Raw genomic sequence first — 25,244 nt, 5'->3', positions numbered from 1 at the left:
AGGTGAACAGAGGGGCTTTCTTTTGAAATGAGGATAAGAGGAGGGCCACTTCAGAAACTGCAAGTATAATGGGGTCCTTCCTTCCACAGAGCTCTGACAGTCCTTATAGCCTGCCTCTCTCTCTCTCCTCTCCCTCTCTCCCCACCCCTTTCTCTCTCTCTCTCCTCTCCCTCTCTCCCCACCCCTTTCTCTCTCTCTCTCTCTCTCTCTCTCTCTCTCTCCCCCTCATTTGTTATCTTTTATTGTAGCTTCAGAAGCCTTATTTGGTTAAGTACTGTTTTGGAATGGCCTGTGGTCACAGCGCTCTGGAATCCCCTTTTTAGAAGTAAAGAATAATGAATCAGGTCTCATTTTCTTGCTCTAGTCTCATCTTCCTTCTTCCAAAAAAAGGAGCCCTTCTTCTTGGGTGCCGTATGGGAAGCTACTCTTGCTCATTTCTCCTATTAGAAGTGTTGCACCTTTTTAGATTTACCTCCACAATAAGAATTACACTGCAGCCTTCCAACACCCTTTCTCCATCAGGATCCATTAATTGGAGCAGGAGTGGGAGGAAACCCTGCAATTGCTGTATTTTAGGACTTGCTTGGGGCTGGCTTTGATTGAATACACACAGTAAACTCTTGATTATACATGCTAATAGAAGGAGCAGTAATTCAGACTATACACACTATTTCTATCTGACTTTGAAATGTATTATGTGCTTTTTTAAAAAGAAAGCAGTAGCAGGTGGTTTATTTAAAATGATAATAGTGAAATTACCTTCCCAGTAGTCAATGTGTGTGTGTGTGTGTGTGTGTGTGTGTGTGTTTTCAGTAGGTAAAACTGAGAAAACATTGTTTCCCTCCTACACCCACCTCCAAGTCTCACCTGAAAGACTAGATTGTTCACCTAAATTGTGGCTCTTTTCTCCCTTTCCTTATCACTCTGAAGGGGTTAAGATTTACTTAACATATAACCAATAAAGAAGCATGCTTTCATATACTTACATTTAAGCAAGAATCAAAACAAAACCATGGGCATAATTCTTCGTGTTTACAGTAAAAGGATGTTGTTTTACAATGTTATTATTACTATATATTTCATTTGCTTTGTTCACCCTTGTATTTTCAGTACAGAAAAATACCAGGCACATAAGCTTCACTGACCTTTTTCAGATACTTTTTTTCTATTTTCAGTTTTCTTAAAATATTGACATCATTGTTGTATTATCATTAAATTAACTAATTCTTGGTATTTCTCCCTTTAGTACATATGTAACTGACCAATTTACATGTATTATATATAATTTTCCTTTTAAATTCTAATTCTTTCTAGGAATGGAATATATAATACCTTGCAAGAATTTTTGTTTTACAATCTTATTGAACTTATTCCACTTTGCACTTCGCTGATTTGTTGAAGTTCTCATCATCTTTCTGGAGATGGCTTTTCTATGGAGATAAGTGACAGTGTGTGATGCACCTCACAGGCCGCTCCTATCATGGGACCTGATCTGTCACGGTGTGTTTGTGTGTGATAAACTGAACAGAGTAATAGGAATCTCTCCCCAACTATGCTCCTTCCAGCCAATTTTTTCTAAATAACGCTTTCAGGTTGCATCTTGTTTGTTTGTGAAGAAGAGCAGGAAAAGGCCAAAATGGGATGGTGCCTCCTGATGGCCCTCTCAAAGCACAGTGAAATAGTAATGGCAGGTTAAGGTGGTGGCTTCTACCTGAGAAGGTGGAACATGGCTTGTAGTTAGACACTCCCTCTCCCCCACCCGTGTGTGTGTGTGTGTGTGTGTGTGTGTGTGTGTGTGTGTGTGTGTTAATTAAAGTGACTTAATTGCTTGACTTTGGAGTCAACCCTGAAATGAGCATCAACTCACTTCCTTACCAGTTACACAAATGAAACAATTTCCTTAGGTCTCCTTAGCTTCATTTTTCTCACCTCTAAAATAGTGATAACAATAGTATCTACCTCTGCAAAGGAGTCAACTTTCTGGCACATGTGTTTATTTGTTATGCATCTGATGAGCATTCCCTGGGCCAAGATTCACTCCTGGTAACTGGAATAGACCGTAATTGAATTCTTATTTCAACCCATTTGCTGCCTAGTGAGAAAACACCAAGGCTTAGAGATATTAAGTAATATGTCCAGCATTTTCCCAGCCATTGGGATGCTGTGATTTGTGTCTCTTTGCAAGTTTCTCTGGCATCTCAGGGCCTACATAATTTGAATCCCATAATATCCTGTGTTCCCTCAAAGAAATACTTCACCATAAGTTATTAGGGAGATTATCTTGATTTGATTTGACCCTCTGGGCATCTTTCTTTCTTCTGAGTTTTTGAAAGGTATGTGTAGCATTTCACTCTGGGGTTTGTTAGGGTTTAGCTGGAGTGGGAGTCTGTTTAACTCCCTTGCACTTGGGGGTTTTCTGAGAGAGGAGACTTTGCTTTCCTTACTGCTCCATCTTCAGTACATGGCATGGAAGAGAGGGGCTCAATAAATAGGTGACCGACTTATAAATAAAGAAGTCCAACCATCGCGGGGAGGCTGCAGCCCTGGAAGGCCAGCTCTGAGCTGGAGCAATCTCATAGCTAGGCTTTCTCTCTGTATTATGAACAGAGGTAGGAGTGGAGGGAGGGAGTTGCCTTTGCTAGTAGGTCTCTTCTTGCCGTTTTGATGGCAGGAGGGAGCTGTCCTGATTTTTTTTTTTTGCCAGGGAATGACGGCTTGAGGTTCAGCCTGTGGCTAAATATGTCCCGGCTCAGCTTCTGCTTCATCCTCATTAACTCCACTTCAGAACTGGCCGGAGGGAAAGATTAATTTAGTGACCAAGCTTAATAAATAGATGCTTCTGGTCTTATATTTCATGCATCGCTCTGAGAGCTCATTGAAGTGCCAGTTTCAAGATATCAAGGGCACACAGCTGGGTTTGAGGGAAGTGTACAGATATTTCTGCTGAGCCTTTGTTCTCCAGCCCATCTTGTAATCACTGCAACTGCAGCGAGGACGAGAAAAGACTTCAAAACCCACATTTCTGAAATGGCTTGCCTGTGTATGGCATTGCCACATGTACGATTCTCCAACTGCATCAAGCCTCATTTAGCAGAGATGTATTGTCAGACAGGCTTGATTTTGGTCACTGAGTGGGAATCTATCTGCTCACTCTTGGAAAAGGCCTTTGGGAAAAGAAAATCCATTTTAGAAGGAGCATGGTTCCAGGCAGCCCTTTCTAGAGAAAATCAAGTCTGAGCACCCAGAGAGTAAACAACACCAGATCCCATAGGATCTCGGTGACCTAAATAAGCTCTGTGTGGGGTTCATGAGAACAGCATTATTATTACAGTTTGTGTCTGTGTGCCTATGTGTATGTGTAACTGTGATGTGCAATTAGGACAGAGTTTAAATTAAACTCCTGGGTGAAAAGATACTGTCAGGTTGAAGAGGTACAAGAATATGAGCTTCAGACACAGTTTGCTTACAGCAACTCTGGGACGATCTCATCTGGGTTTCGTTTGGGAAATGTTGAATGTGTGTGCACTTGAGTGTGTGTACACATGTGTGTACACGTGTGTGGTGCGCGTGAGTGTGATTGTGTGAGTATACATGTGAATATGTGTGCTGAGGAGTGTGTACAGGAGAGAAGGCTTGTATTCTTCCTCTTTGTTGTGAGTATTTTAGCCTTGAAGAATGAGAGTTGGGTAGCTTGTTTGCCCTCTGCCCCCTCAACTCCCCCCTCCCCCAAAGAAACATTTGTTCCATTTAATCTTGTCCTCAGGCAGCTTAATTTCTTCAAATGTTAAGGTAATTTTAATTCTTCTCAAGGGGGCTTGCTCACAAGGCAGCCAGACACAGGACCTAATCAACCTTTTCTGGGACAGTTCTTTCCCTCTCTGTTGGTAAGTGGCTTTGGAAAGGAAGACTCCTGACCTGCGAATTCTGTAGCTTACTAGCTCGCTGTGCCCTCATGTTCCCTTCAACATGGGAGAGAGGCAATTACTGCGCAGTGTTATTTCCTCATATATGAACAAGTTTGACTCTAGGAGCTGGTTTCCTTGAAACATTCACAAATGCAAGTAAGTTTTTATCTTTTTCAAACCCAGACACCACTTTAGCACTTATGTATTATGAGTTAGACTAAATGTACATTCTTGACTATAGAAAAAAAGATTGCTTTTGCCTCTCCTCCTCTAATTCAATATCTGAAACTCACTGACAAGAATGAATTAAGCAACCATCTGGCAAGTGATGGCTCCTGAATGCCAGTTTCACTGCTTCCCACACAACCTCTAGACCTGTTCTTCGCTGAATGCTACATTATTATTGACTGAAGTTTATCCTTAAATAATTCTGCATGTGTGCCTTACATCTGATCTTGCTTTTTTTCACTTGGACATTCATTTCTTACTAAGTTTAGTAACCTCATTTCAAGGAAGTTTGTTAGACAATTCTCCTAGTGGTTTTGTAACATTGTGTGCTTTACATTAGTCACTCTGTCCTAGGATTCTCCTTGAATCCTAGTAGGGAGAGGGGAGGATGAGACAGGGGAAGGAAGGAAGAACAAGGGAGGGAAGTAACAAAGAAATTTCTACATTAGTAGCAACATGTATTAATAAATAATCTTCAACCTCTCTTTTCCATGTTATTTATTCCTTTGTAACCATACCTAAAGCAAGCCAAGAAACAGCTCTGAACTGGAGGCTTCTCAGTTGTTAATTTAGATGCAGAAATAAAGTTTAATCCTTATTGGGTATTGGAGTTGGCATAAGATTCCAAATAACCAAAATCTTATTATATATTCTGCAATAGAATAGAACCTATTGACTAGAAGGTCTACCTGACCACACTTGTTTGAATACCATATCATACTGTTAGTGTGTTTGTTTTGATAGTATAATTCTTTCCATATTTTAATTAAAATAACTTCTGAAAAGTTCAAAGAATTTCTTGGAGAATACCATACAATAATAATAAGGAATAAAGTACCTATACTAATACCATGAAAATATATTTTTCAAGTAGGTATGCTTATAAGGGTGTTTTAGTTATTTCTAGTTATTATTATATTATTTTACATTTGTGGGCATGCTCACTACCTATGTTTGCATATTATCTGATTGGTTAGAAAATTAAAGGGTGCAAGCCAGGAGCTGGTGGCTGATACCTGTAATCCTAGCTACTCAAGAGGCTGAGATTTGAGGATCATGGTTCAAAGCCAGCCCGGGCAGGAAAGCCTGTGAGACTCTTATCTCCCATAAACCACTCAGAAAACTGGAAGTGGCACTGTGGATCAAGTGTTAGAGCACTCGTGCCTTGAGCTGAGGAGCAGAGGGACAGGAGCCAGGCCCAGAGTTCAAGCCCCATGACCGACAAAAAAAATATTAAAAGGTACAGACATAGAATGTCCATATGAGTAGGCTTAGAATAATCATCAGGTTGAAATATCAATAGTTGTTTTATTTTATTTTATTCTGGTTTAAGGATTGAACTTGGGAATTTGGGCTTTTGCTTGAATGGTGCTCTACCATGGAAACCGTGTCTCCAGTCCAGAATTTTGTTATTTAATTAGAGATAAATTTCTCAAGGACATTTCTACTTCAGTGATTTTGAACTGCAACATTCTGATTGCAGCTTCACCAGTACCTAGGGTAAAAAGTGTGAGCCACTAGTGCATGGCTCTCAGAGTTGTTTTTGAAATTATGTTTTCATAGCAGATGAAAACATAATGTTCCAGACTGTTTATCAGGAATGACTTCAGTGCTGAAGAGAATGTGGAGCTCTTTAAAAGCTACATATCCACAGCAAGCCCAATATTGCCTTGCTGGTATACTTACTAGAGCTTTGAGTATGTTGATGGAGACAGATGTGAAGATAAAATTCATCTGGTTCTTGTCACCACTGTAGATAGATTCTATTCAAGATTTAGTTAGGGCTTTTATTTTAAGCCACATTTGCTTAAAATACAGTGTTTAGGCATGTGAAGGTTTCAAATGTTGCCTATTTCACTCACCACCACTAATTCCTAGACTTGGAATCAATCTTCCTTTTTCAGAAATAAGGTGTTCAAAATGTAGCGAGAGAATTACAAATGTCATATCAGAGTTATGTGTGTGCTGTGATTTCTTTCCTAAGACAAGATCTGTAATGTTTGCTCACTTTATGTTTGGATGCTTAAACAAGCCTAAGATTTTCTAACTCTGTACTCAATGCAATGCATTTAGTTTCCCTCCCTCCTCCCAAAGTTTTGAAAGGCATTGTTGGCTTTTCAAAGGGGGCAGTAATGTTCATTAGAAAATAAGGGTAGGTTTTGTATTAAAGTGATATCCACCCTCCATCTGATTTGTTTTCAAGTCATTCTGTCCCCCAAAAGTTCCTCACTTATTACATATGCTTAATACCTAAGATGTCTCAATCTTTGTTAAAATTTACCATAATGAAAATGGTATCTGATAGACATGGCAATGTGTATACTAGCTTTGCACACTCAGATTTATAAAGTTTGTTTATATATAGCTGTCCTGGGATTTATATTTATAATATGTAACATTGTATATCAAGCAACTAAGAATGACTGAGGGCACAGACTCTCCTAATATTTTTGGTTTAATTTAGTTTCCAAATGCTATTAATTAGTCAGTATTCTGACTAATTAATTAATTTAGTAGATCTAAACACAAGGCCAAATTTAGTACAAAGGTGTTTTTTTACAGTGAAGTCAGCTATTAGATTTTATTAATCAGCATTTCTCTTGAATTCCAGACAATCTTAGTTTCATTTTAATTAATTACTTAAGTAATATTTTTGATGCTTTGGAGACTTGAACTTGTAATCATAAACTTTATAGACCATGATGATGACAATTTGCCTTGTGAAGGTTAAAATGTGTTTGTGACTTTAACTAAGTATCACTATTCAATAATACTGTGAAATATGTGAGATTTATGTAATCACCTAATCTTAATTAAAAAAGAAAAGAAAAGAAAAGTGAGAGAAGGGATGGGGTAGGAGTGATGGGTGACAATGGTGTCAGACACTTAGTACTCTTATACTGTTTTGTAGAATGGGAACTTCTTTGTACAACTACTTAAAGATAGTAAAATTTTAAAAAGTAAGTAATATTTTTGATGCTTTGGGGACTTGAACTAGTTATCATGTATTTGCTTTCTAAGCAGGCATGCTGCTGCTGGAGCCACAGCTGTTTTCTTTTCTTTTTTTTTTAAACATATTTTTTTCAGATTAGTTCTGACTCCTATTTTGTCTACTTATTCCATTCAGTACATGGTATCATTTTTTAAAAAGTGCCATCATTTTCAGCTTGTTTGCTGAGATAGAAGTATTTCCAACCCGTGGCTAGGAAGATGGCTCAGTGGTAGAGCGCTTGCGTTGCATGCATGAGGCCCTGGGTTCAATTCCTCAGCACCACATAAGCAAAAAGAAAAAAAAAGCCGAAGTGGCACTGTGGCTCAAGTGGTAGAGCGCTAGCCTTGAGCTCAAGGGCTGAGGGACAGCACCCAGGCCCAGAGTTCAGGCCCTATGACTGGACCCCCCCCCCCCCCGAAAAAAAAAAGAAGTATTTCCAACTCTGCCAGGCTGGTCTAAATACAACCCCGCCTTGATCTCTAGTTCTCATGTGGCTGGTAGTACAGTCATGCATATCTGTGGACAGATGTAAAAAGTAACATAAGATCTCAGAGTTTTCCATTCAGCTGTCATGATTAGAATTATAGGTACACATTCTATGAAGTCTGAATCCCTATAAGTGTTCTTATTTATCATAAGCAAAGGACGTGTGAGATGTGAACATAGTGTCCTCTTAGCCCTTTAATAAGTAGGGAATATACAGCTGGAACTCATTTTGCACTTTACAATTTTTTCCTGCCAAGATCTCTAACCATTAAATTTATGATCAGACGGTGGACATATTCAGTGCACTTCACAATCTATTATTACTTGTTTTCCAAACTTTTTAACTTCTTCCAAAACCTTTGAAGATGTTTTAAATAGTCAATTCTTTCTGTTAAGATTTGTTAAAATGTATAAACAAAAATGCCAGTTTTTCTCCTCTAAGTTAGAATTCACATGGGTAGAGAGAGGGTAAGAGAGAGAGAAACAGAGAGACAGAAGGATAATATGGGCATCTAATTAATTTATCCATGATGTGTTTTCTTCAAATTCAAATTCTTGAGAGTTGAGCCCCATTAGTCTAATTTGGTATAGGTTCCTACCGCTATGCAGTGGAAGTTTATAGTGTGTTGATAATACATGGAGTAAGAGGGATAATTCCTAAGGGAATTTTTGCTGGAGAGAATTAAGAAAACACTGTAGTCATTACCTATTCTGAATAGGCTTATTATCATGAAAAGTAAAAATCTATAAATGAGATTATATCCACATTAATATTAAAGCCATAAACAATTTAAATTTTCTTTAAATTACTACCAACATTACCTTGGAATGTTTTTGGGAACAAATTTGATTTGTTCGCAATAATCACATGTGTAACTTTTTGAAAATTGATATGAAATGTGTGCACTGCTTAAGTGGGAATCTGTTCTGAGAAAAGTTGTGTTAGATGTTTTCACCATTGTGTGGACATCATAGAGCATTTACAAATCTAGCTGGTGTAGGCCAATCATTTGATGTGGCCTTTTAATGCCATGAGAGAGAGGTATGAGGCTCATGCTAGAGTAACATAGAGATGAGATCATATTTTACAGTAATTTTTTTTTTTTGGTCCGTTAGTGGGGCCTGAACTCGGGGCCTGCGCGCTGTCCCTCAGCTCTTCAGCTCAAGGCTAGCGCTCTACCACTGGAGCCACAGCACCACTTCCGGTTTTTTCTTTTTTGCTTATGTGGTGCTGAGGAATTGAACCCAGGGCCTCATGCATACAAGGCAAGTGCTCTACCATTGAGCCACCTTCCCAGTCCTACAGTAATTTTTTAAACAAATAGGAATATACATTAAAATAGGGGCAGGCCATTTGTTAGGAAATGGAAAGACTTGGAAAAATTATATTCAGTGAAGTAAGCCAGGCCTAAAGAAACATAGGTCCCATGGTTTCCCTTATTTGTAATAACTAGTATGTGTCTGAGACAAGCAGAAAAGGTCAGATAAGTTGATGTTAGGTGAAATGAACCCCAAGATAAGGATTCAAACGTTTTTTTCTTTCTTGCAATTGTTTCTAACATATTTATAAGATGATTTCTTTGTTGCTTTGTATGTCCCTCCCCCACGGTATAACTCCTGCTTTAATTGTATTTGATGTTGGTAAATTTGTGGAGGGGAAGGGCAAAAAAAAATTGTTTAAATAGGGATACAGGTGGACCCATTGCAACAATGAGATGTACAAGATGTTATGTCAAAAAACGAACTTTACAAATTTGGGAGGGGGGGAGAAGGGAAGGGGTGGGAAGGGGAAACAAAGAAGGAGGAAACAATGTTTGATAAGAAATGTACTCATTACCTTACCCATGTAATTGTAACCCCTCTGTACAGTATTTTCACAATAAAAAATTAAAAAATAAAATAAAACAGGGGCAGGAATGGGTACAGTGCTTTTTGATCATGTGCAAAACCCTGGATTTGATTCTTCCCCTCCAATTAAAAAAATTAAAATGGTAGAAGATATAGTATAGTATATAACAAACTAACAACATAGGCATTTATAACCATTACAATTGTATATTGTATAAGATGTATGTGTTGTTTTTACACAGGTGAGAGTGAAGTTGGTTTATTTATAGAAACAGCACCACAAATAGGTAAGCAATACTTCCTACATGAAAGTGGCTTATTAGAGAATCTATGACAATTTTACTGTAAAACTCCTTGTATCACCAGTATATACTAATAAATATGACTTATATAAAGTCAAGTTATGAAAATAAATGGCAATAAAATGATTACTGCATTACTAGGAAACAGCAACCTTTCAGCAGCATTGTAATCTATGAGCCCAGTGATTGGCAAGCCAGCTGTTGTCCAGTGCAAAGCTGTATAGAATTTTTTATTTTGTTTGATATTTCTTTTGTTTTGTTCTTACTTGATTTCCCAAGCTAGTCTTGAACTTTGGGGTTTAAAAACTATTTTTATCTACACCTCCTAGAGAAACTTGGACTACAGACAATTGCCATTTTACCTGGCTTTTACAAAAATTTGAAGAGAAAATCTATTATATGGTTTAGGACACAGATTTTTTTCCCAAGATTTTTAAGCATTTTAAAGTGTGAAAAATATAGGTCATAGCAATCATTATGTATCATTTTTTCTCAGTTTCTAGAAATTTCATGAGCTTAAAGTTTTTGTTGAATTATGACAGGTCCACATACTTTATATCTTCCTGTTACAAGGCTTTTGTGCATTTATCCATCATTAGGTTACAAGTCCCTACATTACAGCCAATTCAAGTCCCCTTTGAACGTAGGAAGTTATAGAGTAAACATAATTATTTCATTAGGTGGATGGGTGAAATAGTTCAATATAGACACCGTTGAAATAGCATGGGGACAGGATATAAAACATTGAACCTGGATTAATATTCTTGCATCTCTAGGTTGATTCTTAACAATGTACTCAGTTATTTCTCTTGAATCCTGTGAGTTGAATAAATGTTACTAACTTCTTAATCTTAAGGAAGTATATGTATTGGAGAATACATAGGCACTTAATAGCATCAACAAGGTGTTTTCCAAGGCCACAACACAGAATTGTGTAGTCAGTAGAAGCTCCATTCTTGGGTGGAAGAGGAAATAAATGTGGTTTGGACAACACATTTGACCTTCAGTGGTCTTATACATGCCTTATACACGAAGCATCTTATTGTGATGGGTTATTTTAGGTGCCAGTTGGAGTGGGTTAACCTAGAAAGCTAGAATTACATTATTTCTGAGTCTGTTTGTAAGGATGTTCCCATAGGTGATTAGCATTTGAATTTATGGTTGAAATAGAAACAATCTGCCCTCAATATTAGGTGGATAAGTGTGGCACCTAATCAACTGAGGACTCAGAATCAAAAGGCAGAGGGAATACATGCCTTCTTTTCCACATCCCAATCCTCTTCTTCCCCTCTCTTTATCTCTTTGTTTAAATATATATTTTCTATTGTAAAGATACTGTACAGAGGGATTACAGTTACATGAGTAAGGTAATGAGTCAATTTCCTATTGAGCATTGTTACCCCCTCCTTTGTTTTTTCCCCTACTATCCCTTCCCTACCCACCTCCCCAACTCCTCCCTCCTCCGCATTAAAGTTGTAAAGTTCGTTTTCAACATAGTGTCTTTTACCTGTCATTGTTACAATGGGTCAACCTGTATCCTTATTTCAACATTTTGGTATTTCCCTTCCCCTCCCCAAATTAGAAAAATGTATATACAAGATGCAGGGCACCGACATCAAATACAATGAAAACAGCGGTTATACCATGGTGGTAGAACATACAAAAGAAACAAAAAAAATCACACAGTACATTATAAGTACATTAAAAACAACAGCAAGAAAGATAAAAACCTCTTGTGTCCCTACTTTGGGGTTCATTTTGCTTAGCACCATCTTATATGATCATATGTACATAGCTTTTGGCTTTTCTACTTGTCCTAGACATATACTAGTTATTGCAAATAAGGGAAACTATGGGACCTATGTTTCTTTGGGCCTGGCTTACTTCATTTAATATATTTTTTTCCAAGTCTTTCCATTTCCTAACAAATGGGGCGATGTCATTCTTTCTGATGGAGACATAGAATTACATTGTGCATATATACCACATTTTCTTGATCCATTGAAGAGGCATCTGGGTTGGTTCCATATCTTAGCTATGGTGAATAATGCTTCAATAAGCATAGTTGGGCTGGTAGCTTTAGTATGGCCTTGTTTGTGATCATTTGGGTAAATGCCCCAAAGTGGAATTTCTGGGTCATAGGGGAGCTCTATGTGGAGTCTTTTGAGGAATCTCCATACTACTTTCCAAAGTGGCTGAACAAGTTTACACTCCCACCAACAATGCAGTGGGCTTCCCATTTGGCTACATTCCCTCCAGCATCTGTTGTTATTAGAGTTCTTGATTATAGACATTCTAACTGGGGTGAGGTGTAATCTCAATGTTTTTTTGATTTGGATTTCTTTTATGGCTACAGAAGTTGAACATTTTTTCATGTGTCTACTGGCCAGTCTTATTTCCTCTTCAGAGAAGATTCTTTTTAAGTCTTTAGCCCACTTATGAATTGGGAGATTGTTTCTTTGAGGATTTGTTGTTGAGGGATTTAATTTTTTGAGTTCTAAGTATATTTTAGATATGAGACCCTTGTCTGTTATATGGCTAGTGAAGATCTTCTTCCAATTGGTGAGCTTTCTATTGATCTTGCTTGCTATGTCCTTTGCCATGCAGAAGTTCTGCAGTTTCATGCAATCCCATTTGTCCAACCTTTCTTTGGTTTGTTGTGTTTCTGAGCCTTTATGAAGAAAATTTTGTCCTGTGCCAAGGAGCCCTAGAGTTTCTTTTTGTAATGTTTTCAGAGTGTCTGCTTTGACTTTGAGGTCTTTGATCAATTTGGATTGATTTTGGTACAGAGTGATAGATAAGAATCTAGCTTTAGTTTTCTAAGATGTTAAGCCAGTTTTGCCATCACCATTTACTGAAGAGGCTGTCTTTCTTCCATTCCAAATTTTGGCTCCCTTATCAAATATTAGGTGGCTATAGGTTTGTGGGTTCATTTCTGGGTCTTCAGTTCTATTCCATTGGTCCTGAAGTCTGTTCTTGTGCCAGTACCAAGCTGTTTTGATTACTATGGCTTTGTAGTAGAGTTTGAAATTTTGTATTGATATTCCTCCAGCACTGTTCTTTCTGCTAAGGATCGTTTTTGCTATTCTGGGTCTCTTATTGTTCCATTTGAATTCTTGGATTGCCTCTTCTATTTCCTTGAAGAATGAGGTTGGGATATTCATAGGTATCACATTGAATTTGTACATAGCCTTTGGCATTATTGCCTTTTGTATGATGTTAATCCTTCCAGGAGCATGGGAGGTTTTCCCACTTCCTTAGTTCTGCTTTAATTTCCTTTTTCAGGTTTTTAAAAGTTTTCATCATAGAGGTTCTTCGCTTCTTTTGTTAACTCCTAGGTATTTTATTATTTGTGGGGCTATTACAAAAAGAGTTGCTTTCCTGATTTCAGCCGCACTCTTCTCATTGTTGACATTCAGAAAAGCCATTGATTTTTGAGGGTTAATTTTATACTGTGCTTCTTTTCCAGAGTTTCAGATCAGCTCGAGTAACTTGGGTGTGGACTCCATGAAGTTCTTTAAATACAAGACCATGTTATCTGCAAAGGAGAGTTTTATTTCATCTTTTCCTATTTGGATCCCTTTTGTTTGCATCTTGTCTTATTGCTCTAGCTAGGCATTCTAATACTAGATTGAAGAGAATGGAGAGAGTGAACATCCTTGTCTTGTTCCTGAATTTAGAGGAAATGGTTTTAGCTTTACCATTAAGTATAATGCTGGCTGTAGGTTTGTCATATACAGCCTTTATTGTATTGAGGAATGTTCCATGGATTCCTAGTTTTTCCAGAACCTTCATCATGAAGGATATTCGATCTTGTCAAATGCTTTTTCTGCATCTATTGAGATAATCATGTGATTCTTATCCTTGATGAATTATATTAATTCATTTGCGTATATTGAACCAGTTTTGCATCCCTGAAAGGAATCCTGTTTGATCACGGTGTATGATTTTTTTTCATTACTTGTCAAGTTGGTTGGTCAAAATATTGAGAAGTTTTGCATTGATGTTCATCAAAGAAATGGTTCTATAGTTCTTTTTCTTTGATGAGTCCTTACCTGGTTTGGGGATGAGGGTTATGATGGCTTCATAGAAAGAGTTTGGCAGTGAACTTTCATGTTCAATTTCATTGAAAAGTTGGAGGAGTATTCATATGTGTTCTGCTTTGAAGGCCTTGTAGAATTCAGCTGTAAATCCATCTGGTCCTGAGCTTTTCTTGGATGGGAGGTCTTGTATTGTTGTTTCTATTTTGATGCTTGATATGGGTTTGTTAAGTTGGATTAAATCATCTTGGTTTAGTGTGGGGATGTTAATATTTGCTAGAAATTCGTCCATTTCTTACCAGATTCCCAAACTTAGTACTTAAAAGTTTGAGAAGTATTCCTTCATAATGTCCTGAATCTTGTTTTTTTTCTGTGGTGGTTTCCATTCTCATCTCTGAGTTTGTTTATTTGGGTGGTTCTCTTCTTTTTCTGAGAAGATTTGCTAAGGGTCTGTTAATTTTGTTGATTTTTTTGAGGAAGCAACTCTTTGTTTTGTTGGTTCTTTTTTTTTTTGGACTGTAAATCATTTAATTATGATTTACTTTTAATGATTTCTTTCCATCTACTGGATTGGGGTTTTGCTTGTTGCTCTTTTTCAAGGAGCTTCAGGTGCCTCATTAAATTGTTTGTTTCAGATCTCTCCAATTCGTTGATGTCGGAACTCAGAAATATAAACTTGCCTCTGAGTATTGCCTTTGTTATGTCACAGAGGAGCTGGTAACTTGTATGTTCATTGTTGTTAATATCATGAACACTTGAATTTCCTTTCTAATCTCTTCCATTGCCCACTGGTGGTTTAACAGTATGTTGTTCAGCCTCCATGTGTTACAGGATTTTCTTTGGTGGCTTTTGGTGATGATTTCTAATTTTATTGCTTTGTGGTCTGAGAGAATGCAGGGCATAATTTCAATGTTTCTGAATTTGGACAAATTTGCTTTGTGACCTAAAATGTAGTCCATTTTGGAGAATGTTCCGTGTGCTGCTGAGAAGAACACGTGTTCTGATGGTGCTGGGTGAAATATTCGGTAGATGTCTATTAAGTCTAGTTGATCTATGCAGTTGTTTAGATATGTGGTTTCTCTGTTGAGTTTTTGCCTGGTTGATGTATCCAGTGGGGATAGTGGTGTGTTAATGTCCCCAACAATTAATGTCTTTAGATCTATGTGAGATTTTAAGGAAAGTTGTGTTTCTTGGATAAATTTGGGTGCTCATAAAGAGCACTCTTTTCTTATCTGTCTTGTTTCTCTTTTGGAACTGGGACATCCCTTTTCTCCTGAGCTTGAACTTCTGAAAATATCCCCAGACTTTTGGGACTTGCACTAGCAATGACTTAGGTTTTCAGGCCTTTAGCCTCTGAGTTACCCACTGAAGTTCCTGTTTTCTTTCACTGAACTGTGCTACTAGCTTTCTTGGGTCTCCAGTGTACATGGGACTGTTTATATTCCATAACTATGTGATCTGATTTCTCCAATATATCTTCTCTCCCATATCTGCGTTCATGTTTATATATCTCTTGTGCCATTCTTTATACTACCTATCTTACCTATCCTTCTATTATCATATATCTATGAATTGTGGGAATTTAAATACTTTTTAAAAGATTAATTAAGCAATGAATGAATTTCTCTATAATGTCTCCCCAAATCTTGTCTCTAGGTAATGGCAAGAGGGAATGTCATTAATACTAATGTCCATACTTTGGTATAATTTTGCCATTTAGAGTTTGTAAGTAAGTGACTGTAGAGATAATGTTATGCAGCTCCCCTGTGTCCATCTTTCTCTGACACATGAGAATTATGCTCCTGCTAAGCTGGCCTCATGCCCAGATTCAACGGACTGTACGACATCGATTTTAGCAGGGCAAGATGCCAACCAAAGACCATTTGGGAAGAATTTCCCACACTAGGCAGAAAGTGACACCTCATATGCAAGCTTACGCTGCTCTCAGTGGTGAGTGATGCTAAATGGGCTCCATTTGAGACTGCTCTGTGGGAGATTGCACCTGGGCATTCGGGAACATGACATCAACAGCCAGAACTGCTTGTTGCGCAAATCCCAGCGGAGACTAACCTAGAAAATCCACCCTTGCAGCAAGAAACCAGTTTGCAGCCCCTCATTATATGCTGCTTCCTTGAAGGAGTTTTCTCTTTGGCATTTGCTGATTTCAAAGCTACCTAAAGTTCAACATCTAGCAATACTTGTGTTATTTTATTGTGTTATTTTTGGTTTTCCAGCAAAGGTGAATATACAGTCAAAATATTTTAAAAATGATACCTAAGAGATGACAGCAATGGAATGGAAATACCTTTTTTTCTTTCTTTCTTAAAATGAGTTTTTTATTGTGAAAATATTATACAGAGGGGTTACAATTACATGAGCAAAGTAATGAGCAAGCATTGTTGCCTCCTCCTTTGTTTTCCCCTATCATCCCTTCGCTCCCATCTCCACAACTACACCCTCCTACCACCCCATCTAAATTGTAAAGTTTGTTTTTCAACATAGCATCTTGTACATCTCATTGTTGCAATGGATCAACCTGTATCCCTATTTAAACAATTTGTTTTTTCCCTTCCTCTCCCCAAATTATACCAACATCAAATACAGTGAAAACAGGTTATACTGTGGGGGAGAGACATACAAAGCAACAAAAAAAGTCATGTGGTAACTTATAAATACGTTAGAAACAATAGCAAAAAAAGAAAAAATCACTTGTGTCCTTATCTTGGGGTTCATTTCACTTATTATCTTATCTGATCTTTTCTGCTTGTCTCAGACATATGCTAATTATTGCAAATAAGGAAACCATGGGACCTATGTTTCTTTGGGCCTGGCTTACTTCACTTAATATAATTTTTTCCAAGTCTTTCCATTTCCTAACAAATGGGGCAATATCATTCTTTCTGATGGAGGCATAGAATTCCATTATGTATATTCCACATTTTCTTGATCCTGGAATGGAAATATCTTAATCAACCAATAATTTCCTCACCAAATAATCGAACTATGGCAGAAATCTGCTTGTAACACAATAAGAATTTTGTAGAAAATGCTGAAGGCTGGATTTGAGCAGGTATAAATATGAGAATCTTGACCAAATAGGTCTTATGTAGTACCTTAGGACCTGTCACAGTGATCTCTAGTGGCTACCCTGATGACCTTTCTGATCTGACTCACATATTGATTTTTTTAGAAAGAATAATACCTGGCTTTTCCAAGATAAAGTATCTGCTTTCTGTTGTTGTGGTTATTGTTGATTATTTTGTTGAACTTTGCTGATTTTCATGAACTTATTTGTTTCCTCAATGAAAGTTCCTTGAAGAAGACAATCCTGTCTTGCTTTCCTGATATGTCCCTAGAGCTGAGCACACTGTCTACAACAGAATATGGACAAAATATGGGGGGTGAGTTGAAATGGGCAATGAACCAGAGTTCATTACAGCAGATGAGAGGGGAAACAAAAAAATGTTTTATCCCATTGCTCATACACCACGAAGCATTATATCTCTGATGCCAGATATTAGGATTATTTGTTCACATTCAAGCAAGTGGTAAGAGGCAGTGGTATGAGGCAGATCACTAGGGGGAAGAGCTCAATGCCACAAGAACACCCCTGCTCCCGATGCCAGTCATAGCTCTCTGGCTATGCTCTTTGCTTCTAACCAAGTAGCTATGAATTGAGAATTCTCAGGATATCCTACCAGGTTGTATTCATTTCTGTGAGTATCTCATAGAACTCAGAGAAACACTTTGCTTATATTAATGTTTTATTATTCAAAGAAGTAATATGGAGCCCACAGGTATAGCCAGATGAAGCAATTCAGAGGGTGAAGTCAGGCACTAATTTTGAGCATATTGTAGTGAACAAGATATAGAAATTCTTTGTTCTCATGGAAAGTCTATCTTCATAAAGTGGAAGAGACATAGAGTTGAACAAATAAAATGAAAGAAATAAGTAAATAAATGGTCAGAGCTATCTACAGAAATGGCATGATGCAATGTGACAGGGTGTGTGGACAGACTGTCTGAAGAGTGGTCAGGTGGAAAGTTGGATACAATTAGTGGAGCTACACAACAGCAGCGAGGAGGGAAAGTCTGAGTGAGGATGGATGACCCACATTGGTGACAGTGCTGTTACTGTGAGGGGTCAGTCAGCCCTTGGAGAATTGCATAGTCTGTTTAATCTGGAAGGTTATCAACAAGGTATACAGGGCAGAGGGAATTAGGAAAAAATAACCTTACGAATGGGAACAAAAGCCTTGAATGGAACTGAAGGCCATCTCTGCCAGTGGATGAGGGGGAAGTCCCTTTATCCACTGGTAGGAAGCCAGGTTGAGACTTTGCTCTACAAGGTGCAAAGTTATCTGGGTTACAATACCAAGTGTAGATGCAGATTCTCACAGGCAATGAGGTAGCAAAATAGAGAGACTCTGCTTTTCAGGAGAATGAGCTCCCCTGACACACTCTGTCATCATCCATGACTTTATCCCTTAGAGAGGATGCATGAGCCAAGAGATGCACGATTTTTCCACTCCACATATACACCTGCTCTTAAAGCTGCTAAGAAAATTTTCTCGCTCCTAGGGTGGAACAGAAAGCAAAAGATGCTGTCAGTGTTTTAAAAAATATTATCTCTGGCTCATATTTCTTGCATATTTATTTCTCAGTGTCATTTCCTTAGAGAGTCTAATTGTTATCATCCCATCTACAATATTCCTTTCAGCCCATTCTTTATTCTTTCTTTATTACTTAATTTTACATTTTGAAGAGGAGAGCTTGATTGAAAATTTTACATGAACTTCTACGTGAGTTGAAGGGTTACCTCACTAATCTTCAATTATCTCCTAATACATGAATTTAAGATTATGAATTTCTATCAAGTATGGTATCAACTGTATCCCATTATTTCCATTTGTTCTTATGAGTTTATTTTTGGCAATACTGGAGTTTGACCTCAGGAACTCAAATTTATTAGACAAGGTGCTCCTGTCTCCAAAGAATATAAGATCTGTGTACAAATCTTAGTCTGTGCTGACAGAAATCAAAAGCCTAGAAAATAGCGGTGTAGCTCAAGTGGTAGAACACTAGGCATAAGTGAAAAAGCAAATGAAAATGCAAGGCCATAAGGTCAAGCCTCAACACTAGCACACATAGACAGACACACAATTGAGTTCTAGCCATGGATCTAGTGAGATAGTGCCAGGTGAGCAAGTGAAAAGCTGTGAGATAGAACTCTCAGTAGCACCCCTCCCTCAAACTAAATTGCAATTTAAGCCTGTCTTTGTACGCAGAGGGAAACTAGCTGAGAGTGGATTAGTCAGCCTTCTGTGAGTCAGGGTTCGTGTGACTCCACTGGGCCTTCTAGGATATTCCAGGTCATCTCTATGTTCCAAAATCTGTAGTCATAATTATATAAGTAAACTCTCTTTCTTTTTTCATTGGGTATAACTTGTCTCATCATCTAGCCTCTGCTCCCCAGCAAAAGACCTCGGGGGAAACAGTATGATGAACAGTAAGATGAACGCGCTGTTCTAAGTGGAAGCTTTCTCAACAGCTCATTGGATTGGACTAAATGATGTGGCTAGTCTAACAGTTTCTGGATGAGGGCAAAGATGGTAACAGTAAGAATAACATTAGCTGTGATTAAAGAATTGAAGTGGAATGGTCCAATTGATTGGCAGATATGTGGGAGGTGGGTCATCTGAAATGTAGTGATTGAAAAGTGACAAATAATTAGCCATTGAATATATTCTACGTCATAGCTACTATCTCTTACCCTATCTGAAAGATTATATGCGGCAAGACCATATATGGATGTACGCTTACACACACACACACACACACACACACACACACACACACACACACACACACATCTATATGTGTGATGCTAAAAGCACTCTGAGCAATATGATTTAGCTACCCAAACAGAGAGTAGTAAAAGTACAGATGATGTAAAAAGGCTTTTTATGCCTAAATTATGTCCTTTTGACTAGGGAATGAAATAGGCAATTCTAAGCTATATGCTTACCTTCTGCCATGGGTTTTATGTAGATTAAAAGTGTGTATTCTTTTAGAATGAGGCAGTTTGTGACTGAGGAATTTCTTATTAGCCTAAACAACTATTTTACAGGATAATATATATATATATATGTTTATATATGAATAATCAAAATTGCAATTTTCATTTTTATTGCACAGATGGTAGAAATGAAGTATGTCATCCCAAGACATGAACTGAGTCTGTACAGGTAATTTATTTTCATCAATTTGTCCCTGGAAGAACTAGAAAGAAAAAATACAAAGGACAAGTGATGTGCCCAGACCAAAAGGCCGTGTTTCTGGTTCATGTTTTGAATTTTGCAAAGTATCTGGTGTGAACTGATTTGGTGATTGCATGATGAGAAATTCTTCTCTCAATATGGACATTCTTCTGGACATTTCAGGGCACTGAAGTTCATGTTGTAGAAGGAATAGAATAAAGTATTTTGAGATAGGAAAAAGATGGCACAAAAACACAATAAACATTTGGGAGAAAATGCATTCGCCAGTGTTTATAACTAAACAGGAAGATGTGCTTTAAGATTTTTGGTGGAATCCCTATTTTACTTACTCTGCCTCTTTCTTTTTCTCATCAGGAACAGACTATTTTTATGCTATAATACTTAAAGGTAACATGACTTTCTACTGAGATGTAAAGGATAGATTTCATGGTTCCAAAAGTGATAACATACAGCGATCTTGCCGGCATTTATAACCAGAATTGCTTATTTTGTGGTTAAGCCAGTGGGAGGAAAGTAAGAGCACCAAGAAAAGAGGCCGTTTGGGTGTGACAGTGAGAAGTTTCATAAACAACAGAGGAGGGAAAGATTGATTGCCAAAGGCTGACAGTAATGTGGACCTGAACTTGGCACTCAGGTGAGTATCAGGACACTGCACCTCCCAGTTCCCAGCTCCCTGTCCTTCCCATCCATGCACATATGCAGCCTGTATTTGTGTGAGTCCTTCCTATGAGCTTGCACTAAAATTCTAGGTGGAATGGTGGGCTTTGAGGGAGCACTGAAATGATCAAAACAAATAAGAAAACCAGGTAGGTCCTATCTGAAAATGACTCCTAAAGCAATCAGTGTGGGATAAGGGGGAGGGATGGAAGAAAAAGAAAATTTTCAAACATTTTCCTTCTTCTGAAAGCATCAAAATCAAGGAACAGGGAGGCTTTGGGGGAGCAGGGAGAAGTCTTACCTATTAAACATGAGTGGAGTAAATGACTTTAGAAGGATAGGAACATTATTTTTGTATTTTCTAGAAATGTGTCAAGAACTATGAGTATCTCTGTATGCAAAACTTCACCCAAAATAGGTCACATGAGTAAAGGAAATGTTATTAAGAAAGCTGACCTGCCTATTGACATTTATTTAACTATCACAGAAGAAAATGTACATTGGCAAGAGATTCTCTGGAAGAAAAATGTGCCTGATTTCTATCCATAAGAAAAGGAGACCGATTCAAAGCCAAGGAGTATTCTTGGATTGATCTTTCATAATGCCTTAATTTAGCTAGCTGGGGAAATGCTCGTTGTGAGCATAAAATTATTCAAGCCTTCAAAAGAAATGTTTTTTTCTTTAATTATGGCTTTAAATCTGGAATTAACTGTAATGTTGTCTTTATATGAGTTTTCTAAAATAACATCTCTTTCTTAGTGAATTTATTTATGAAGGTACTGATTGTATAAAGGGGAAGTGAACTAGTTTCTATGTGCTTAGCAAATAGACCATAACAAGGACTGGAGGAATTTTTACCAAAATTATGAGTTATAATTCCCTAGGTATAAATCATCATGGCCATTCCTCAAAACCTTAATGTTGAATAAAATAGCAAGTGGCAGAAAGATATGTATAGTATCTTATTTCTGGATGTCTATATAAGTATGAAAAATCTGAAAAACATGTATTATGCTACTGCTTGCCTTGTAGAGGGTGGTGCCTGTGAGGCAGAGAATAAAGAGAATTAAGAAATGAGGTTGTGAGTTGTTGAGGAAAGCTTCAGATCTTGTCTTATTTTCCCTTTTATTTCCTCTCTCCTTCTCTTTCTTCCTTTCTTAACGAATGCAAACATAAGTTGCTTGTAAGACTGTGCTTAAATGTACATATATCTAGGGGAAAGATAATTAAGTGAAACTATATATGTATGTATGTATTGCATACATAACTGTGTATATATCTATATATCTATATCTCTCTATCTTTTAATGTTCACTGTATTTGAGGTTGGTATTGTGACAACCATTGATCGCTTATAAATCTACTAGGTATTCCTTGCAAGAGCGTAAGTGACGATCAGAAGGAGAAAAACAAAGCAAATCTATAGTTGATTGACGAGGGCAAGAGTAAGAATATGGAAACAGTTGGGAAGAAAATACAGAAGAGATAAATGATATAGGGAAAACTGATTGAAGAGATTGTAAGCAAAGAGAGTAATATGGACAGTCAAAAGCATATTTCATATCCCAAGGCAAATCGACTGAATTATCTTTAGTATCTTTCAAGTTATCTTGCAAGTATCTTCAGTTATCATGCACAGCAAGTATTAAACATTTTTAATTTAAAGCAAATAAATGTTATAAAAATGCATTACATAAGACTATAGAGAAAATGAATTTGTAACATCGGCTTGATCTGAGGCATTTGTGTAGTGGACTTAACTGAACATTCTTCTGTGTGTGTTTACTGTGAAATGAGTGTGCAGGGAAGACATTGACTCAGAGGGTGTGGGAACATGACCTGCCAACAGGGGCTTTGATGTGTGAACCTAGACATCAGCAATACAGGAACAGATACTCCTTTCTGGTTAAAACACAGCTTTTGTCTAGAAAAATTCCCCTCTAGCAATACATAGACTAAAGAGAAAATATTAATAGGACTGGCGAGGGCACAAAGTCCCAGTTTCTGTAGCTTCTGTAGCTGATCCTTGGTTTATAGTCTCAGGCTGTCCTAGCTATTATGAGCAAAAGCCACGTAAGAGAGGCCATGTGAGGCCAGAAGCGGGTCGGGCAGGGAGCACATATATTTGTTAGATCAAATTTGATTCTTAGGTTTCATGTTTCTGTGGCTCTTCTTTTCTATGCAAGGGCTGTTCCCATCTCATCCTAGTGCTTCGAATGAAAATAGATGAGTCTGCATGTATACATTATCTTGAAGGTCTTTCCTACCCACTTTCCTCTTCCCTTAACTGGCTCTTGTTTCCAGTGAATAATAAAGTTTGGATATAGAATTAGGAGAACTGGGGGTGAGATAGTAGATACTCCAAAGCAAGGGAAGGAACTAACAAGAGCTAGTGAGAAATTATCGTTGGTGTGTCAGTGCAGATGGCTACCACACTAAGTGGGTTTTGTACTGTTGAGCAGCTATTAAAGCGGAACAGAGCAAAAACAGAGCCCCTTGTGGAGCGTAGAAACCATGCTGAATAAATCATGGTTTTGAAACATGACCTAATTTTCCTTTCAGTAAAATTTTGTGTTCTAACAGAAGAGGTTTGGAGGACAATGCTATATGTGATTTCCTGAAAACAATGAGAGGTTCTGCAATATAGACACATCTAATAATATATGTGAATTCTTTAGCAAAAACAAACATGAGGTTTTATTGATAAGCTGATGTAGTGCAGGAACTCTAGACCATATTGATTTTAATAAAACATTATGTGGTTTAATTAAATCATTAATTCTACCCTCAGTTTCATTTTTCAAAAGATACTCAATGTAAAAATGAAAAGGTTTCTTATTTTAGGTGGTTTTCTCTCCTTCATAATTCATTAAAATGCGTCTATAGATTGACTTATTGCTATTCTGCCACAGTGCCCTTGCTGATATTTTAAGATAGTACTTTAAGCAGGATTCAAGGAGGTATCGATCTTAAGGTGACATCTTCTTTCACTTTTCATAAAAGGAGAGGGATTGTTTTTGTTCTCCTTTTTAGAAAAACCTTTATAATGCTTATGAGTCTGGAGGTTTATGTCACATATTCTTACAATACTAATAAAACACTTAATGGGCTTTTTTGTCTGTTCTTTGAGGAAATTTTATAAAAGACACAAGCAATCTAAAGTGCATGTTAGTTACCATGTGTTAACTTTGTAAAGTATTTTTTTATTTTATGAGAGTAATGAATCATGATTTGAAATCATAAGACTTGCTAAGAGAATTATTACTCTTTTGTTTCATCCTCCCTCTACTCTAATCCCCCTGCCTAGGGGCATTTATTTCTTCAAGTTTACATCTCTCTTTATTTTTTTTTTCATATTCTGTCTTAGTGCAAATCTTCTAAAACAGACTTACCTATGTGATAGGTTATTTGATCAGCTTAAGGGAAGGGAGGCTGAGGATAAAGGAAAGTAAGGTAATGCCATCAATAAAGCACCACAGCAGATGCCTAGTATTACATTACCTTCACATGTGGACTTTTCCATTCAGGCTGTGATGCCTATCACCACCCACAGGTAAAAGTAAGAGTGGTCTGTGTGCCTTCCTGTGTCTCTAGGTCTAATCCATACTTGAATATCATGACATCCAGTCCCCTGCTGTGTTTGTCTCACAGAATGACTTATTCCACTCCTTATGGTATTGCATTCCATTGAAGTCCAGGAGGAGAAGTAGAACCTAGCATGACCAGGCTTAGCACTGGGGTGGATGGGTCATTCGGGATCTAGATCTCATTTTATTCCTGCTCATTGGGAAGCTTGGTAGAGGTATGGGTCCCAATTCAACCCTAGGTATAGAAAGCAGCTTCAGAAAAAGGAATGTAGGGGTAATACAAGGAACTATACAATATCCATACATCTTTTCCATTAATTATCAAGTTAATACACTTCTATATGAGCCAATGAATGCAATTATCCCTTAATATTTGTGGAAGAAAAGTTCCAGAAAATCAGTTACTAAATTTACAAATGCTCAACTCCCTTATATAAAATGGCATTGTATTTGCGTATAACCTATGCACATCTTCCTATCCCTATGCATTTACTGACTAGTTCTACTTCTTAGAAAGAAACAGAGGGATTGCTTGCCAAACTTAGGAGTTCTGTTTCCCTATGTCTATATGAGTCAACAACAGAAGCTCAAAACTTTGGTGATGAGTAAAAAAGCAAGTATGCTATTTCTCTCTTCATATATATATATATATATATATATATACACACACACACATATATAACATTTATAAACATAAAAATTTAGAGTAAAAAGTTTTACTGATTTTTTTTTGATGTGGAGGAGTTTCCTCTAGATTACTTGTAATACTTAATATAAAATACATGCTATGCAAATAGTTTTGATAAAATATTATTGAGAGAATAATGATAAGAAAAAGTCTGTGCATGTTTAATACAGATATAATTATTTCTGAATAATTTGATCCATACAGCTTATTCTATAGCTGTGGAACTCTTG

At 37.3% G+C, this 25,244-nt stretch overlaps 1 long non-coding RNA gene across 5 annotated transcripts in view; it reads left to right on the top strand.

Annotated features, from left to right (window-relative positions):
- LOC122117350 overlaps positions 1-25,244 on the top strand; it is a 46,088-nt gene that overhangs the window by 6,513 nt on the left and 14,331 nt on the right. For 3 of the 5 annotated variants that reach the window (XR_006149119.1, XR_006149123.1, XR_006149121.1), the window contains 3 exons: positions 9,702-9,746; positions 20,000-20,049; positions 20,437-20,716. This is a non-coding gene — a long non-coding RNA (uncharacterized LOC122117350). Of the gene's footprint in view, positions 1-9,701; positions 9,747-19,268; positions 19,491-19,999; positions 20,050-20,436; positions 20,717-25,244 lie in introns of those variants that run through there. The other 2 variants (XR_006149124.1, XR_006149122.1) reach the window with 2 other exon arrangements.

Source organism: Dipodomys spectabilis, unplaced genomic scaffold (assembly GCF_019054845.1).
Source record: "Dipodomys spectabilis isolate Male_0828 unplaced genomic scaffold, ASM1905484v1 ptg000140l, whole genome shotgun sequence".
Classification (NCBI taxonomy): domain Eukaryota; kingdom Metazoa; phylum Chordata; class Mammalia; order Rodentia; family Heteromyidae; genus Dipodomys; species Dipodomys spectabilis.
This window is presented reverse-complemented; position numbering and strand designations above follow the sequence as displayed.